Raw genomic sequence first — 18692 nt, 5'->3', positions numbered from 1 at the left:
TACGGAGCTCCGGAATGAATTAAGTACTTAACCTGAGGTACCACTGTACTATCTTATGTGAAAAGAATGCCTGTTCCTTCCAATTCACAAGACACTTATTATATGAGGCTGGGAGGAACCTTCTTGATTTTTGCCTGTGTTTGCATACATTTGGACACCATTTTGAAGCCAGATGACAGACTGGAAGCAAAATATAGACCACAAGTTCACGTGCAAACTTTATTGAAAGTAACCATTGAAGCATCTGATAAAACAATATTACAAGGTATTACTCTCACGTTATTTCTGCATGCAAAACTAGCAATCATTTTAACTATTATTATCAAACTCTATCGTGATTGGCCACCTAGAACTCCCACCAGTTCACACTACTTAAAAGATTTGCTATGTTCCAGTTACATTGCAATGTTCAGGAAAGAGAAAAGAGAACATTTGAGCTCTCCAACCAAGGAGGGGTTGGGAAGAACAGAGGGGTTCCATGAGCTCCAGGAAGAGATGAATTGAGAATCTGATGGACAGGACGCAGGAGAGTCCAAATAGAAGTGGTTCCAGACTTCCCCCAACCATCTTGACTGACTGTGTGGAATGAGATGTTCTAAGAACGTGGTTAAGAGCTGATAAATAATCAGGGTCCTGTCAGAATTAGGGCAGATGCCTGTTATGCGAAATGTACGATCCCTCTCTAGGAATGGGACTCATGATCATTCAGAGTTTGCAGAGAATCATGAGACTCAGACAGAGAACAGACCAAGATAGAAAACTGTCCTATGACTTGAGGCAGATGGTTTTGCTCACGAGCAGGCAGAGACCATCCAAGTTCGCCCTCTTGTTTAATGAATCTCATCACTATCCCAACCACAAGCGAATGTTTTGGATAAAATTTTCTGTGATTTGCCCAGTTCTAGCAAGGGAGGGGAACTCTGGCCTCTGGGCATAAGGAAGCATTCTGGTCTTCCCCATTTGGCACAAGAGGCTATTTCAGAAGACCTCCACCCCAGCCCACATCCACCCTACGCCTGACTTCATATGAGGTCAGGTGTGGGGAAGGTAAGAGTAGACAGTGTAAAGGACCGCTTGGTAGGTATCTATGAACTCATCAAGGAACATCCCATCCCACCCTCTTGCTGCAATCAATTGCACACTTTTGTGGGGAGAAGTTACAATGAAGGAATGCATAAATGAGTGGACACAAATGGGTGGTTCTCTTCTCTGGAACAGGAGGGAGGAGCAATTTAGGAACAGAATAGTAAAATCAGTCAAAACATAAGTCAGTTTCACAGCACGACATTTTCAGTTTCGTTGCATCTGATGGTTCCATTCCACATGCCCCTATCATATTATCAGGGCCACATTCTTTGATGGTTTTCACTAATTCACCTGTATCAACTGGAGAGAGATAGAGAAGTATCTTTGTTGAGATTAACCAGTCAATGAAGATAATTTTATTGTATTAGTCCAAAATCCATACCTAAAGAGAGGACAAAGGTTACTCCTCTTCCAACTATACTTTACATTTTGAACTCAATCTTGAAAAGTATACTTAAAACAGACATTTGAATTTATTTTGCTAAAGCTACTTAAGTGTCAACATTAAAATAAAAGTAGGTTAAAGCATATGCAAAATATATGTCTAAATAAAACAAACCCTTAAATCTCAGAATCTCCACCATTGTTGTCAAGGATAAATCCCAAATATTTTCCCTTCAGACTGAAAAATAGGCCACTTTCCAAGTGACATGCCAGTTCCTTGATGCAGAAACCTTACTTTTCCTGTCCCTCTTCAACATTTCATCTTCTTAAGCAAGGTCCCTCTACGTAATGTGGCTTATTATAAGAATATAGCTGGCATTCAAGACTTTAATGAGGTAACTCTTCCATTACTGCTGGAAGACTGTTGCACAGTCTGCCTTGCAGTGATATGTCCATGAATCTCCCCACCTTCACAACGGAAGCGCGGGGCAATGGCGCACTGCCCGCCCACCGCTCCCAAGCCTTCCCCAGGCCACCAGAAAGAAAGTGGAAGGCCGCCAGCAAAGCGGTGTGGCTCCGCCCAGGAAGCAGCCTGAGTATTGTCTTTTTTCTCTCCCCCCCTTCAATTCTAAAAGTGTGGTTTATTTGTGGGTGCGGCTTATATTCATGCCAAGACTTCAAACTATACTATGAATCGGCAGCTTTCTGCTGGTTGAAGGACTGGCTGCTTCTTGAGAATACAGACATTTTGGATTTAGAAGGTTTTAATAATATTTTTGGATGGCATGCATATTTGTGGTATGACAAGGTGAAAGCTCATAAGGCCTTTAAAAATCATATTGTCAGGAAAGCATTATATAATGTCTGGATAAGATATAAAGACTTGCTGGAAAATAAAACTCCAAGGTGGTTGTCGCCAATGGAGGCAAAGGCTGTGAAAAGGCTCAATATGGAGTCCAAATGGCCGAAATATTGGGAAATCTTGGAACAAGAAGGTGACAAACTGAAATTGCAGAGCTTTGAGAAACTAAAAGATAAAGTGCGAGACTGGCTTCATTATTATCAAATATTGGAAGTTTATAAGTTGGACAGGAAAATTGGCTTCCAGGTGGAAAAATCAAAATTGGAAACAGAATTGTTAAAACCCAATACTAAAAATCTGTCAAAAATGTATAACTTGCTGTTGAAATGGAATACGCAGGATGAAACGGTGAAGTCAGCCATGATTAAGTGGGCACAAGATATTAGTCATAACATCATGTTTGCTGACTGGGAAAAGTTGTGGACCACCGATTTGAAATTTACGGCATGTAATGCCTTAAGAGAGAATATTATGAAAATGATCTATAGGTGGTACATGACCCCAGTCAAGCTTGCAAAAATTTACCATTTGCCTGATAATAAATGTTGGAAATGTAAAGAAAATGAAGGTACATTCTTTCACCTTTGGTGGACGTGCCCAAAGTTTAAGGCTTTCTGGGAGATGATCTATAATGAACTGAAAAAGGTACTTAAGTACACTTTCCCTAAGAAACCAGAGGCCTTTCTCCTGGGCATGGTCGGCCAATTGGTGCCAAAGAAGGATAGAACTTTCTTTATGTACGCTACAACAGCAGCAAGAATACTCATTGCAAAGTATTGGAAGACACAAGATCTACCCACTCTGGAAGAATGGCAGATCAAGGTGATAGACTACATGGGACTGGCAGAAATGACTGGCAGAATCCGGGACCAGGGGAGAGAGACAGCGGAAGAAGACTGGAAGAAATTTAAGGACTATCTTAAGAAATATTGTAAAATTATTGAATGTTAGAATGACGCTGGTTTAGAATTTATGTGGTTTTCAGCTGTAATGGATATGTAAAAGAAAAAGAAAGGTCAAAATTGAATGAGAATGAAGGGAAAGGATTTGTTGAATCAAATAAACTAGAAATTGGAATACAGAAAGGGGAGGTATGAGGAAGTCGGGGAAGTAAGTTATAAGAAAACAAGGGATTGAAAGTATACTTGTTCTTATTTTTGTTTGTTTGTTTTTTTGTATCGTTCTGTTTTTATATAATTTTTGAAACTTTAATAAAAATCTTTTAAAAAAAATAAATATATTCATGCCAAGGCGGTGCTCCCTAGAGAAACTTTGGGCTCTTCCATTTATTGAGCATTCATCCTGACTTGCTCAAGGTTAGATGATCAATGTGGAGGCCACGTATGTTTTACGACATCATGAATCTCCAATAAAAGGGGCAGCAAGACATTACAATATAGAAGTTGTTCCATTTTCTTGAAGTTTATTGCTCTACTATTTAGGAAATATGCCCGTTTGTTCTTTAGTCGTGTCCGACTCTTCGTGACCCCATGGACCAGAGCACGCCAGGCACTCCTGTCTTCCACTGCCTCCCGCAGTTTGGTCAGACTCATGTTTGTAGCTTCGAGAACACTGTCCAACCTTCTCGTCCTCTGTCGTTCCCTTCTCCTTGTGCCCTCAATCTTTCCCAACATCAGGGTCTTTTCCAGGGAGTCTTCTCTTCTCATGAGGTGGCCAAAGTACTGGAGCCTCAGCTTCACGATCTGTCCTTCCAGGGAGCACTCAGGGCTGATTTCCTTAAGAATGGAAGCGTTTGATCTTCTTGCAGTCCATGGGACTCTCAAGAGTCTCCTCCAGCACCATAATTCAAAAGCATCAATTCTTCGGCGATCAGCCTTCTTTATGTTCCAGCTCTCACTTCCATACATCACTACAGGGAAAACCATGGCTTTAACTATACAGACCTTTGTTGGCAAGGTGATATCTCTGCTTTTTAAGATGCTGTCTAGGTTTGCCATCGCCTTTCTCACAAGGAGCAGGCGTCTTTTAATTTCGTGACTGCTGTCACCATCTGCAGTGATCATGGAGCCCAAGAAAGTAAAATCTCTCACTGCCTCCATTTCTTCCCCTTCTATTTGCCAGGAGGTGATGGGACCAGTGGCCATGATCTTCGTTTTTTTGATGTTGAGCTTCAGACCATATTTTGCGCTCTCCTCTTTCACCCTCAATAAAAGGTTCTTTAATTCCTCCTCACTTTCTGCCATCAAGGTTGTGTCATCTGCATATCTGAGGTTATTGATATTTCTTCCGGCGATCTTAATTCCGGCTTGGGATTCATCCAGCCCAGCCTTTCGCATGATGAATTCTGCATATAAGTTAAATAAGCAGGGAGACAATATACAGCCTTGCCATACTCCTTTCCCAATTTTGAACCAATCAGTTGTTCCATATCCACTTCTAACTGTAGCATCTTGTCCCACATAGAGATTTCTCAGGAGACAGATGAGGTGGTCAGGCACTCCCATTTCTTTAAGAACTTGCCATAGTTTGCTGTGGTCGACACAGTCAAAGGCTTTTGCATAGTCAATGAAGCAGCAGTAGATGTCTTTCTGGAACTCTCTAGCTTTCTCCATAATCCAGCGCATGTTTGCAATTTGGTCTCTGGTTCCTCTGCCCCTTTGAAATCCAGCTTGCACTTCTGGGAGTTCTCGGTCCACATACTGCTTAAGCCTGCCTTGTAGAATTTTAAGCATAACCTTGCTAGCGTGTGAAATGAGTGCAATTGTGTGGTAGCTGGAGCATTCTTTGGCACTGCCATTCTTTGGGATTGAGATGTAGACTGATCTTCTCCAATCCTCTGGCCACTGCTGAGTTTTCCAAATTTGCTGGCATATTGAGTGTAGCACCTGAACAGCACCATCCTTTAAAATTTTAAATAGTTCAGCTGGAATATCATCACTTCCACTGGCCTTGTTATTAGCAGTGCTTTCTAAGGCCCATTTGACTTCACTCTCCAGGATGTCTGGCTCAAGGTCAGCCAACCACACTACCTGGGGTGTACGAGACATCCATATCTTTCTGGTATAGTTCCTCTGTGTATTCTTGCCACCTCTTCTTGATGTCTTCTGCTTCTGTTAGGTCCTTTCCACTTTTGTCTTTTATTATGGTAATCTTTGTATGAAATGTTCCTTTCATATCTCCAATTTTCTTGAACAGATCTCAGGTTTTCCCCATTCTATTGTTTTCCTCTGTTTCTTTGCATTGCTCGTTTAAGAAGGCCTTCTTGTCTCTCCTTGCTATTTTTTGGAAATCTGCATTCAATTTCCTGTATCTTTCACTATCTCCCTTGCATTTTGCTTGCCTTCTCTCCCCCGCTATTTGTAAGGCCTCGTTGGACAGCCACTTTGCTTTCTTGCATTTCCTTTTCATTGGGATGCTTTTAGTTGCTGCCTCCTGTATAATGTTACAATCCTCCATCCATAGTTCTTCAGGCACTCTGTCCACCAAATCTAAATCCTTAAACCTGTTCCTCACTTCCGCTGTGTATTCATAAGGGATTTGACTTAGATTGTATCTTACCGGCCCAGTGGTTTTTCCTACTTTCTTCAGTTTAAGCTTGAATTTTGCTATAAGAAGCTGATGATCTGAGCCACAGTCAGCTCCAGGTCTTGTTTTTGCTGACTGTATAGAGCTTCTCCATCTTTGGCTGCAGAGAATATAATCAATCTGATTTCGATGCTGCCCATCTGGTGATGTCCATGTGTAGAGTCGTTTCTTGTGTTGTTGGAAAAGCGTGTTTGTGATGACCAGCTTGTTCTCTTGGCAGAACTCTATTATCCTTTGCCCTGCTTCGTTTTGAACTCCAAGGCCAAACTTGCCAGTTGTTCCTTTTATCTCTTGACTCCCTACTTTAGCATTCCAATCCCCTATAATGAGAAGAACATCCTTCTTTGGTGTCATTTCTATAAGGCGTTGTAAGTCTTCATAGAATTGGTCAATTTCAGTTTCTTCAGCACCAGTGGTTGGTGCATAAACTTGGATTACTGTTAATTATGCCCATTTTCTCTATATAGAGGGCATGTCATTTTGTGGCTTCCTTTGCTGCTGCTCCCTTTTATTCCAAGAGGCAATGAGCTTGGCAAGGACCCCATCATTTCACAAAGTGTTTGACCCATCTGATCATTCAGTTGTTGCTGTCTCCAGGAAGCTGTGCTGCTGATACTATGCCACAGAATATTTACAAAAAAGGAAAGCTTAAAAAAAGGAACAAGTAAGGGAATGCATGGGTATCTGCTGTGGCCAAAATTGGGAACAAAGAAGTATCCAGTGAATGAAGATAATTTTATTGTATTAGTCCAATAATACAACATGAACGATCGGGGTGGAGATGCTCCTTCAGGTATACTGGACCGAGCCCATTTAGGGCTTTAAAGGTCAGCACCAACACTTTGAATTGTGCTTGGAAATGTACTGGGAGCCAATGTAGGTCTTTCAGGACCAGTGTTATGCGGTTTCGGTGGCCACTCCCAGTCACTAGTCTGGCTGCCTCATTCTGGATTGGTTGTAGTTTCCGGGTCACCTTTAAAGGTAGCCCCACATAGAGTGCATTGCTAGTCCAAGCGGGAGATAAGCAGAGCATGCACCACTCTGGCGAGGCAGTCCATGGGCAGGTAGGGTCTCAGCCTGCGTACCAGATGGAGCTGGTAGACAGACACAGAATTGACCTGTGCCTCCATGGACAGCTGTGAGTCCAAAATGACTCCCATGCTGCGCACCTGGTCCTTCAGGGGCACACTTACCCCATTCAGGACCAGGAGTCCTCCACACCCTTCCACCTCCTGTCCCTCCAAAACAGTACTTCTGTCTTGTCAGGATTCAGCCTCAATCTGTTAGCCACCATCTATCCTCCAACTGCCTCCAGACACTCACACAAGGACACAAGTATGATACAAGGACTTTGTTTTCTACACTGAGGCCCACCATAAAAAAGGAGGAACGTCGACAGGAGAGTCTCCTTACCTGAAAAGGTTTCTACCATCAGACAGAATGATGCCTCACATGTCATATCATTCGGTACGCATGGCTCACCAGGACTTTTTATGATGCATCTTCTGCATATCACAGCATCTGTTGTAAGAAACAGTATTTCATTGGTGGAAGGACCAATTGATATTCATTGCCCTAACCCACCAAAATCCTATCAGCACACATAGCTGTCAGAAGAGACCCCAGAACAGAAATGGTATAATCTTTTTTCCCTTGGACAGTCGGACAAAATTTGCATTTCTGTGTATATATTTAGAGATGGAAATTGTACGCAAATTTGTAGCACGCTCCTGTGGCCTGAGACTAGCAACACCTTCCGCCCAGACAGCTGGACCTTCTTTCTGGAAGATGGTACACTCTGAATCGAAGCAATCGTCAGTCGGGTTTTCTGTGGATTGACGTTTGTTTGGATTCAGCCGAAAGTAGCGAGTTTTCCTGAAGAAAGTGGTGGGGGGAAATGGAAAACCCCTTGGCCCTTGCCTCAAAAGCACAGGGTGAGCAGCAGTGTGCATGAGCCCTAAATCTCTCCAACTATACACATGCAACAAGAGGTGGGTGATTTGATTCACTTCTACAAACACAGGGAACTGCCTTGTCTATTTTGCCCCATTATCAGGATACTCCACGCTCTTCTCACTGCAACGTTCAACTGGAGATGGTAGGTAAGGGATTAACTTGGGGCTTTCTTCACGGAAGGCAAGAGCTCTAACACTGAAATATCACAACCCCACTAAAGGAGGCATATATTCCACTCTTGCCCCAAAGTACATCCCCCCCGGGTTGCTCATAGATTCAACCTATGTAGAAGAGTGGCTTATTCTTGCTTCACCTGTTCAGGGACAGGAAGTGGGGACCATACTTACCCCCAGTCCTGAAGCAAAGCAGAACACAAAATGTAAGCAGCCAGACCTGAAGCAGACGTGGCCTTCGATTACCAAGAAACAAGCTCTGCTCCATTGGAATGCCTTTTGTATGGAGAGACAGCTTTGGAAGGCTAGCAGCTGAGAAATCGCAGGCTTTCAGGGCAGACAAGAACACACTGCGCAGTTTGAGGAGCCGAGTTCAAGACATCCATTATATAAGGCCAAAAGGAACCTTCTTGGCTTCTTGCCTCATCCTGGTGGCCTTTAAAGGTCCAAGGAGCCTTTGGCAATATCCTGGGTTGACAGTGAAGAATAGCAAGGATGAAGGCAGTGGTTGCCTTGGGCCATTTCAGGCACAAAGTGCTGGTTGTTAGGACAAATCCAAATGGGCTGAGGGATCAGCTGCATGCTGCACAGAACGTCCCAGATCTCATCTTTTGTGGAAGAATTGCTTGCTCCTTTCATTGGGTTTCCTGTTCAGCTCTGGGTTTCAATTGTGACACGAAGACATTCTGAGCAGCCAATTCTCAAAGAGCTGCATTCTGGCTTGATCATCCATATTGCTAAAAAGTTCTGTTAGAAGGAGCTCACTTTTTTATTCTGTTGCTGCTCACAGCAGTATGAAGGGTGTGCACAAGTATGTTTCTCTGTCCACCTTCTGTGAGTGATACATGGTGAAGGAATGATCACCGGTTGGGAAGCACACTTCCACTTGCCAGGTGTGGAGCACACTTCCACCCACAGACAAGCCACAGCTGTCTGAACATCATGCCCTCTATCTAACCTTTGCTCTCTTAGTGGTCTGCTGTGCCCTGTCTGTGACCTTTGTCTCCTTCGTCATACATGGTTCAAGGGGAAAATGACGCAGTGCAAACAGGTGCCAAAATAACTTTGTACCACCCCTCGATCTCAGGATTGGAAGACGTGTAAAGGTCACAGTCTAAAATCTATCTAACTGGTTTTGCATATTGTGCTAATAAAAAGAGCTTTGGCAGAGCTAGCTGGCAGCTTGCTTATGCACAGCTCACCTGCATTACCAACTCCTGCCTCACGTCCTTCACTTCCCATGGTCCTTTAATATTGCATCCATCTTAGACCACGTTCAAAGACATAGGACCCGAAATCAAAGCAGGTGAGCCCATGTCATACATTTGCCTCCTGATGGATTTTTGTGGCTCCACAGCATTGGTTATAGATGCCAGTTTATCAAGTTATCAGTTGGTTTGTGTGGTAAAGTATCAATTTACCACCATCAGCTGAAGGGCAAGTTTTGCTACCACTGTTCCCAAGTGCATTGATTGCCTCTCCTCTGATTGGAATGAATGGCAACTCTTCACTTGCAGGGGAGTAGGTCAAGTGTTGCAGTTGAGAGAACTATGGGCAGAAGCTGAAATCTGTACTCTGACTTTTGACTGCTATAGCCAGGATGCCCCTTGTTAGAAAACCCAATCTTGCTCTGGATAGGAAAACCTGGTAATAACTAGTGGCAACAGGTCAGTTTCTGAAAAACAGCAAGTTGCTTGGCTTGAGGAGCCAGGTTCAACATAGCCATTATATAAAGCCAATAGGAACCTTATTAGCATCTCAGGGCACCTGATCCTGATGGGGTTGGTGGGTACCAGAAGCCTCTGGCAACATGCTGGGGTGTCTGAGGAACAACAAAGATGAGGCGAGTGGCTGCCTTTCAGTATTGGAGGTAAAATGAGCTGATTGTTAGGATAAATCCCGATGGACTGAGGGAATAGCCAAATGTTGTACAGAATGTCCCGGACCTCTGTAGCCACCTGATAATATCTAACGTGAAAGGAACACCTGTTTCTTTCAATTAACAAGACCTCATTGTGGCTTTGTTGCAGTGTGCATGTACATTGGCTAAGCAGAAACAGCCCCGGTCTGTAACTGGATGGCAAGCTACATGGGAGTGCAAAGTGCTGCATAAAAATTCTCCCTTTTAAGAGACACAGGTGGCGCTGTGGTGTAAACCACTGAGCCTCTTGGACTTGCTGATCAGAAGGCCAGCAGTTCAAATCCCCGTGACAGGGTGAGCTCCTGTTGCTCTGTCCCAGCTTCTGCCAACCTAGCAGTTTTAAAGCATGCCAGTGCAAGTAGACAAATAGGTACCACTCCGGCAGGAAGATAAACGGCGTTTCCGTGTGCTGCTCTGGTTTTGGTGTTCTGTTGCACCAGAAGCGGCTTAGTCGTGCTGGCCACATGACCCAGAAAAACTATGGACAAACGCCGGCTCCCTCAGCCTGTAAAGGAAGATGTGCGCCGCAACCCCAGATTTGTCTGCGACTGGACTTAACTGTCAGGGATCCTTTACCTTTACTATTATTTAAGGCTAGGAGGAACCTTCTTGGCTTCTTCTCTCATGCTGGTAAGCTTGAACGGTGAAAAGGTAAAAGGTAAAGGACCCCTGGAAGGTTAAGTGCAGTCAAAGGCAACTATGGGGTGCAGCGCTCATCTCGCTTTCAGGCCGAGGTAGCCGGCGTTTGTCCCCAGACAGCTTTCCGGGTCATGTGGCCTGCATGACTAAACTGCTTCTGGTGCAACTGGACACCATGACAGAAACTGGAGTGCATGGAAACGCTATTTACCTGCCCGCTACAGCGGAAACTATTTATCTACTTGCACTGGCGTGCTTTCGAGTTGCTAGGTTGGCAGGAGCTGGGACAGAGCAACAGGAGCTCACCCTATTGGCAAACCCAAGAGGCTCCATGGTTTAGACCACAGCACCACCGCATGAAGCCTCTGTAAATATGCTTGGGTGGCCCTGAAGAGGAACAGGGATGCGGGTAGTAATTCCTTAAGATATTAGGTGCATAATGTACTGATTTTTCAGAAAAATCGAAATGGGCTATACAGAATGTCCCAGGCTTCTATGAGCACCTGATGCCAGAGTAGATTTTCCCTCAGCCATTCAGGGCCTAGGGGCATATTTTTCCAGAACTAAAGGGTGTATGTGAATCCCCCTTGTACCACAATAGTACGTTTTTGCTGTTCCCAGTGATCCCATAACCAGAAGGAATAATAAAATACTTGCTTCTAAAAAATTGTTAAATCACTTTATCTTGCCCAGGGAAATCCAAATCTTGGTAAGTGTTTTTTGTGTTTAGTCAATCAGCCAACTACAAATTCACCTAACCATAGTATCAGCTAGTCCACATCTTACCAACTTCTCCTCAAAACTATCACTGAGGACTTTGTTTTCCATGTTCTGTGCATTGGTATAGAGACAACTAAGATCATTAGTAGGGGACGCGGGTGGCACTGTGGGTTAAACCACAGTGCCTAGGACTTGCTGATCGGAAGGTCGGCGGTTCGAATCCCCGTTGTTCGGTCTCTGCTCCTGCCAACCTAGCAGTTCAAAAGCACATCAAAGTGCAAGTAGATAAATAGGGACCACTCTCGAGCGGGAAGGTAAACGGCGTTTCCGTGTGCTGCGCTGGTGCTGGCTCACCAGCTGCGGCTTAGTCACGCTGGCCACGTGACCCGGAAGCTGTCTTTGGACAACCCCAGAGTCGGTCACGACTGGACCTGTTGGTCAGGGGTACCTAAGACCATTAGTAATTCCCTCCAGCTGCTTCCTTCTTTTGCTTGCTTGCCCTTTAGTAGGTTTCTCAGTTTCCTGTGCATCCATGAGGCACCAGCACCAGTTGTACTTTCTCATTAAAATTCCCTCAGTCTTGAGGAAAGGAAACGATAAGGTACAGTGATTTATTTTCTGTTCGAGTTACAATAATTACACAGGAACCAAAATAGAATACAGACTGCAACTTGATTTTTAAACTTTATTGAAAGGAAGCATGATGGTTTGCATGATGGTTGCTGCTGTCAAGAAGCAGGTTTTTGCCTGTGTTTGCATACATTTGGACACCATTTTGAAACCAGATGACAGACCGGAAGCAAAATAGAATACAGACCACAAGTTCACTTACAAACTTTATTGAAAGAAAGCATTGAAGCATCCAATAAAACAATATCACAAGGTATTATTCTTACGTTATTCTGCATGCAAAACTAGCAGTAATTTTAACTATTATTATTGAACTCTATGTTGATTGGCCACCTAGAACTCCCACCAGTCCAAACTACTTAAAAGCTTTGCTACTTTCCACTTGCATTGCAATGTTCAGGAAGACAACAGAGAACAAACTCTCTCTGCCCAAGAAGCCTTAGAGCAGCAGGGTTCCATGAGCTCCAGGAAGAGAGGAATTTAGAATCTGATGGACAGGGCCCAGGAGAAGCTCCAGCTCCTTACCTGACCATCCAGGCCGTGAGTATAGGATGGGATGCTCTAACAAGGCAATTAAGGGCTGGCCAATCAGGACTGCTCCCAGAGTTAGGTTGCATGCTGTTCTGCAAAATGTAAAATCACAGCCTAGGGATGGGATTTGTTGCTTTCCTATGGTTGTTTAGAGATCACAGAGTTTTGAGTGCAAGATTGAGAGCAGTGAGGGAGGATATTGGTGTGAAAAGAGGTTTTTCAAAAATTGGTGCCCTAATCTGAAACAAAACATTGCTATTGGTTGGTGTAGATGCTTCTGCTCCAGAGCATGGAAGCACCACCCAAGTTTGTACTTGTATTTGCTTTCAATGAACCTTGTCGCCATCCCTGGCACAGGTTAGTATATTTGATAACATCTTCTGTGATTTGCCAAGTTCAAGCAGGGATGGCGAGTGACAAAGAGACATGTCTATCAACTCTCCAAGGAACGTCCCACCCCACCCCAATACCAAAGTCAATTATGCACTTTTGCATGGGGAAGTTACTTTCCAAACTATCAGACAGTGAAGGAGTGCATAAATGAGTGAGCACAAATGAGTGGTACTCATCTCGGGAGCAGGAAGGAGAAATGAAGTTGTGAACTGAATGAGTGTTTGGTTAACAAGTATGGATAGCCAAATTGGGGGGTTTCCTGTGCTCGTGGAGGCTTCCCAATGCACTTAGGGTGCTGGAAAATCATTGGTCTAAGATGTATGGCAGCCCTCCGCAAATACAGAAGACTCCCAATATTAGGATTGGGATGTAGACTGATCTTCTCCAATCCTCTGGCCACTTCATTAAAAATGCATTATAAAACATTAAAAATGCGTTATAAAAATGTAACATCAGAGGGTGCTGTAGAACAGCGATCTGTCGTCAATGGTAAATTGCATTGGGAGCTACAGTGGTACCTCAGGTTAAGTACTTAATTCGTTCTGGAGGTCCGTTCTTAACCTGAAACTGTTCTTAACCTGAAGCACCACTTTAGCTAATGGGGCCTCCTGCTGCTGCCGCGCTGCCGGAGCCCGATTTCTGTTCTCATCCTGAAGCAAAGTTCTTAACCTGAAGCACTATTTATGGGTTAGCGGAGTGTCTAACCTGAAGCGCATGTAACCTGAATCATATGTAACCCGAGGTACCACTGTATATTTTTAACAGCTTTTTAAAAATAGTGTTTTTTATATCTCTGTAGATCCAGCCAGATTTCATGCTTTATTGAGCATTCATCCTGATTTATTTATAGTCCAGTTATAGTTCTGGAAGTAAGAAGTGGACAATAAGAATACAGAAGTGAGGGTGGGATTGTAAGAAAAACATACATCCACTTTTAAGTAAATTTGTAAATCCTGTGAAAAATCAATAAAAAAATATGTCTTTTTTAAAAAAAGCCTTTTGCATCCCTTTCATTTTAGAATTCCTTCTGGTTATGAGACGTCTGGGAACATCTAAAAATTACTGTTGTGGCAGAAGTGGAATTCAAGTACACCCTTTAGTGCTGGGGAAATATGCTCCTAATATTCTTCCCTTCTGTATCCAGGTCTTTGATATATAAATTGATCTCTGTACCACATCTCATGGCCGTCATTCAGATCAAGTGATGCAATAACCAGCAGCGCCTGGCTTCAGCTTCTGTTGAGAAACACATATACCTTCCATATAAGATAGTATCAGGGGGGCTCCAAAGTCTGGGACATTATGTACAGCCCATTTCAATTTGTCTGCACAATCTGCACATTTATGCACCCGATTCTCAAGGAACCACTACCTACGCCCCTGCTGCTCTTCAGAGCCACACCACCACATCGACAGAGGCTTCATTCAAGTTGACGAGAATGAGGTAAGAAACCAAGAAGGTTCCTCCCAGCCTCATATAATAAGTGTCCTGTGAACTGGAAGGAACAGGCATTCCTTCCACATAAGATAGGATCAGGGGGGCATGGAGGTCTAAGACACTGTGTTCAACATTGGGCTGATCCCTCAGCCCATTAGGATTTCAGCTAACAATCAGTATACCAGTACACCAAATAGCTGAAGAGAACCACAGCCCTCATCACCCTTGAATTCAGAGATACCCTGGCATATTGCGGAAAGCCTCTTGCACTTTCCAAATCCACCAGGATCAGGTGAGCTGAGATGCTCCCCAGCCGTATACAATGGCTGCAACATCTTCCTTACCATAAGTTAAGCTACTACTGCTATTTGTTGCCTGTTTCTTTTTCTGCCAAGGGACAAATGGGTGCGACCATCTCAGCACAGCAAACCTTTTGCAAAGAGTGTAGAGAACGGATTAACCAGAAAAGTATTCAGGACTCTTTCTACGTTGAAATACATTATTGGACGTTGAGGGGGACAGAAAGAGCGTAGTTTGGGGATCCAGTGGGAACTTGGGGTTCAGTTACATTAGTAAAGAAAAAATGCTTCATATACTTTATAACATCGTGCCACCAGATAGTGCTGTGGAATCCCATCTTTTTGCCAACGTGATTTCCCTTTATGAATTTACATTTTCCTGAAACGCTTTTTTGATGTGTCTAGATCCAGCCTTGAAAATAAATTGCTGGCTCTAACAGATCATCCTCCAGTGAATTCAGTTTTTGCATTTGGAGAGAGGACTGGTTTCCTGTTGTATCGTCCTGGTGACTGAGTGATTGGGATATTCCAAAACTTACTGTTGTGGCAGACGGAGCCCTCTAAATTTCTTTTTTTCGTTCTCCCCCCCTCCTCCCCCCGCTACACAATACTCCTTTCTATGGTTCATTGTAAAACGGCATTTTACTGAGGATTCTGGTGCAGTCTTTTTGAGGAAAAAGGGTTCAATTTAATTCGTCCAATTTACAAGCTGTGGGAGTGTCTGGGGCAAGGTCAAAATGGTTGCACAGAAATCCACTCAGCGCCTGCATAGTGTGTCATCCAAACTGTCTTTGATGGAGGCCTGCATACCCCAAACCCTTGCAAACACACTCCTTCCATTATAGGTCTCATTAGTTAATACTAAGAGTAACACATTGAAATATACTCAGAGTTGAGAGTGGATTTCATGCTCTTTATTCAGCTCATAGTGGTGAGGAGGGAATGGAAGTCCCCTCAAAGTATCTGCTTTATATACATTATTTACACAATGGGCTGCACGTGATTGTCTAATTCCGGAATTCTCCTGTAGGCCAATCAGGTTGTGGATTCACTTCTATCTGGAGCTGGATTGGGTGGCTCCTGCCGACCAATCATACTGCTGCATTTTGGATCCTGTTCAACTCAGTACATAACACCCATACACACAAAATCCCCCTCCGCGAGGTAAACATGTTAAATAGATACCTTGCCACATTGATAGCTTGCTACACTGAGATCTATGGCCAACACTGTAGAACCATAAACTTCCATGAAGGGGGATGAAGGGGGATGGCAGGAATGGCAATTACAGTGTCCCAGGTCTTTGAGCAAGGTCGAAGATACATGCAGTATTAAAGGATCACTTATATATCACTCATGGAAGACTGGCAGAAACACATGGCTGTGCATACCATTCATTACGCTGTACAAACGAAAGCTGCTAACACAACGATTCGGGAAGATGGGCTGGCCAGCAGTCACCCATTCTGTTTCATCAGGGCCCGGTACGGGCCACATGATCTCCTGCAATGATTTTGCAAAGTTTTTTGCAGATAAAGTCCCTCAGATTCAGGAAGAGTTAGACTCCACCATAGGAGCAGGGCCAGGGCAGGAGAGTGCTAGAGTCCTGTCTAGTCAATTTGCGTGGGATCAATTACAATCTGTTACCCCCGAGGATGTGGAGAGGCTGCTTGGACAAGTGAAACCAACCACCTGCCTCCTTGATCCTTGCCTATCCTGGCTAATAAAAGCTAGCCGGGAAGGGCTGGGCGATGGGCTCTTTGGACTTTTCAAGGCTACCAGGATGAGGCAAGTAGCCAAGAGGATTCCTCCCAGCCGTATATAATGGATATCTTGAACCCGGCTCCTCAAACTGAGCAGCGTGTTCCTGACCAGAGCTTGAGCAACTAATACTGATCTGCCCTGCCATCCCATAGTCTATCAGCTGTCAGCCTTCGAAAGCAAAAAGGCTTCATACAAGAAGGTTTTCCGATGGGGCAGAGCTTGATTCTTGAGAACCACGGCCAACGTTTGGTTCAGGTCTGGCTACTTACGTTCTGTGTTCTGCTTTGCTTCAGGACTGGAGGTAAGTATGGTCCCCACCCACCAGTCCCTGAATAGGTACACTGAAACAGAAGTCACCCGACCCTTATATATAGTGGGAGGGTGGGGAGGGGTTTTTCTCAGGAGGGTAGTAGGAGGTGGGTGATTGACTCAATGGGTTTGGTAAACCTGTTGACGACTGTTAACGACTGCAGTTAGTCCTGCAGGAAAAAGCAAGGGATAGTATGCAGATAATTAGCATATGTAATGAGACAGGAATCCAATATCTCTATTAAGACGAGGTGTATACATAGTTTTCAGTTTAGTGATAAGTTGTAATTCAGCAACTTCTAGGTAAAAGACAGCCCAAAGTTATTCGTTATTCCCCACCTACCATCTCCAGTTGAACGTTTCAATGTGAAGAGAGTGGAGCATCCTGATAATAGGGCAAAATGGACAAGGCAGCTCCTTTTGCTTGTAGAAGTGAATCTGGTGACCCACCTCTTGTTGCATGTTTATAGCTGGAGAGATTCAGGGCTCATGCACACTGCTGCTCACCCTGTGCTTTTGAGGAAAGAGCCAGGCGGTTTTCCATTTGCCTCTCCACTTTCCCCAGGAAAACCCACTGTTTACGGCTGAATCCAAGCACATCAAACCGCAGAAAACCCTACTGACGCTTGTTTCAATTCAGCAGATCCAGTTCTTAAGGTGAAATCCTGTACCTTGGAGCCCATTTCAGGGGAGAGTTCAATTTCCCTTTTACCTGTGAAAGGAAGCTGCTTTTCTCCTGCCTCCTGATGAAAACATGAACACTGCAAGCTGCAGGACAGATCATGTCATCTTTGGAAAAGAGGGTCTAGTTGTCTAGGTGGAAGGTGTTGCTAGTCTCAGGGCACAGGAGCTTGCCACAAATTTGCGTACAATTTCCATCCTTAATCTATATACAGAGATGCAAATTTTGTCTCACTTTCCAAGGGGAAAAGCATTATTCTATTGTGGTTCTGGGATCGATTCTGACAGCTATGTGTGCCAGCAGGATTTTGGTGGTTTAGGACATTGAATATTGGTTGGTTCCTACCCAAATGAAATGCTGTCTCTTACAGCTGATGCTGTGAACTGCAGAAAATGCAGGTCACTTAGTCCTGGCAAGCCATGCGAACCGAAGGGGAAGACATGTGAGGGACCATTCTGTATTATGGTAGAGACTTATGGCAAGTATTTCATGGAGACATCCTTCCTTTTTCTATGCTGGGACTAGGACGACCTGAGATTTAAGGGTTGGTTGTTGTGTTTTTAAAGGACTGTACTGGGATGCAATCTCAAAAATGATAGAATGATCTCGATACGAATCCAAGGCAAACCTTTTAACATCACAGTAATCCAAGTTTATGCACCAACCACTGGTGCTGAAGAAATTGAAATTGACCAATTCTATGAAGACTTACAACGCCTTATAGAAATGACACCAAAGAAGAATGTTCTTCTCATTATAGGGGATTGGAATGCTAAAGTAGGGAGTCAAGAGATAAAAGGAACAACTGGCAAGTTTGGCCTTGGAGTTCAAAACGAAGCAGGGCAAAGGCTAATAGAGTTCTGCCAAGAGAACAAGCTGGTCATCACAAACACTCTTTTCCAACAACACAAGAGACGACTCTACACATGGACATCACCAGATGGGCAGCATCGAAATCAGATTGATTATATTCTCTGCAGCCAAAGATGGAGAAGCTCTATATAGTCAGCAAAAACAAGACCAGGAGCTGACTGTGGCTCAGATGATCAGCTTAAGCAAAATTTAAGCTTAAACTGAAGAAAGTGGGAAAAACCACTGGGCCAGTAAGATACAATCTAAGTCAAATCCCTTATGAATACACAGTGGAAGTGAGGAACAGGTTTAAGGATTTAGATTTGGTGGACAGAGTGCCTGAAGAACTATGGATGGAGGCTCATAACATTATACAGGAGGCAGCAACTAAAATCATCCCAATGAAAAGGAAATGCAAGAAAGCAAAGTGGTTGTCCAACGAGGCCTTACAAATAGCGGGGGAGAGAAGGCAAGCAAAATGCAAGGGAGATAGTGCAAGATACAGGA

The 18692-nt window shown here is 43.9% G+C and overlaps 2 long non-coding RNA genes across 2 annotated transcripts in view; both read right to left on the bottom strand.

Annotated features, from left to right (window-relative positions):
* LOC310757336 overlaps window positions 1-18692 on the bottom strand; it is a 31839-nt gene that overhangs the window by 4677 nt on the left and 8470 nt on the right. The gene's annotated exons all lie outside the window — the stretch shown is intronic.
* Window positions 206-9193, bottom strand: LOC310757414. Its single transcript, XR_014545180.1, has 3 exons — window positions 8182-9193; window positions 7292-7399; window positions 206-1386 (listed from the first exon to the last, which is right to left on the bottom strand). It is a non-coding gene; the product is annotated as an uncharacterized lncRNA (long non-coding RNA).

This window comes from Podarcis filfolensis, assembly GCF_964270895.1.
Source record: "Podarcis filfolensis genome assembly, chromosome: 2".
NCBI lineage: Eukaryota > Metazoa > Chordata > Lepidosauria > Squamata > Lacertidae > Podarcis > Podarcis filfolensis.
Note: the sequence above shows the minus strand (reverse complement) of the source record. Positions and strands in the feature narration are given on the sequence as shown.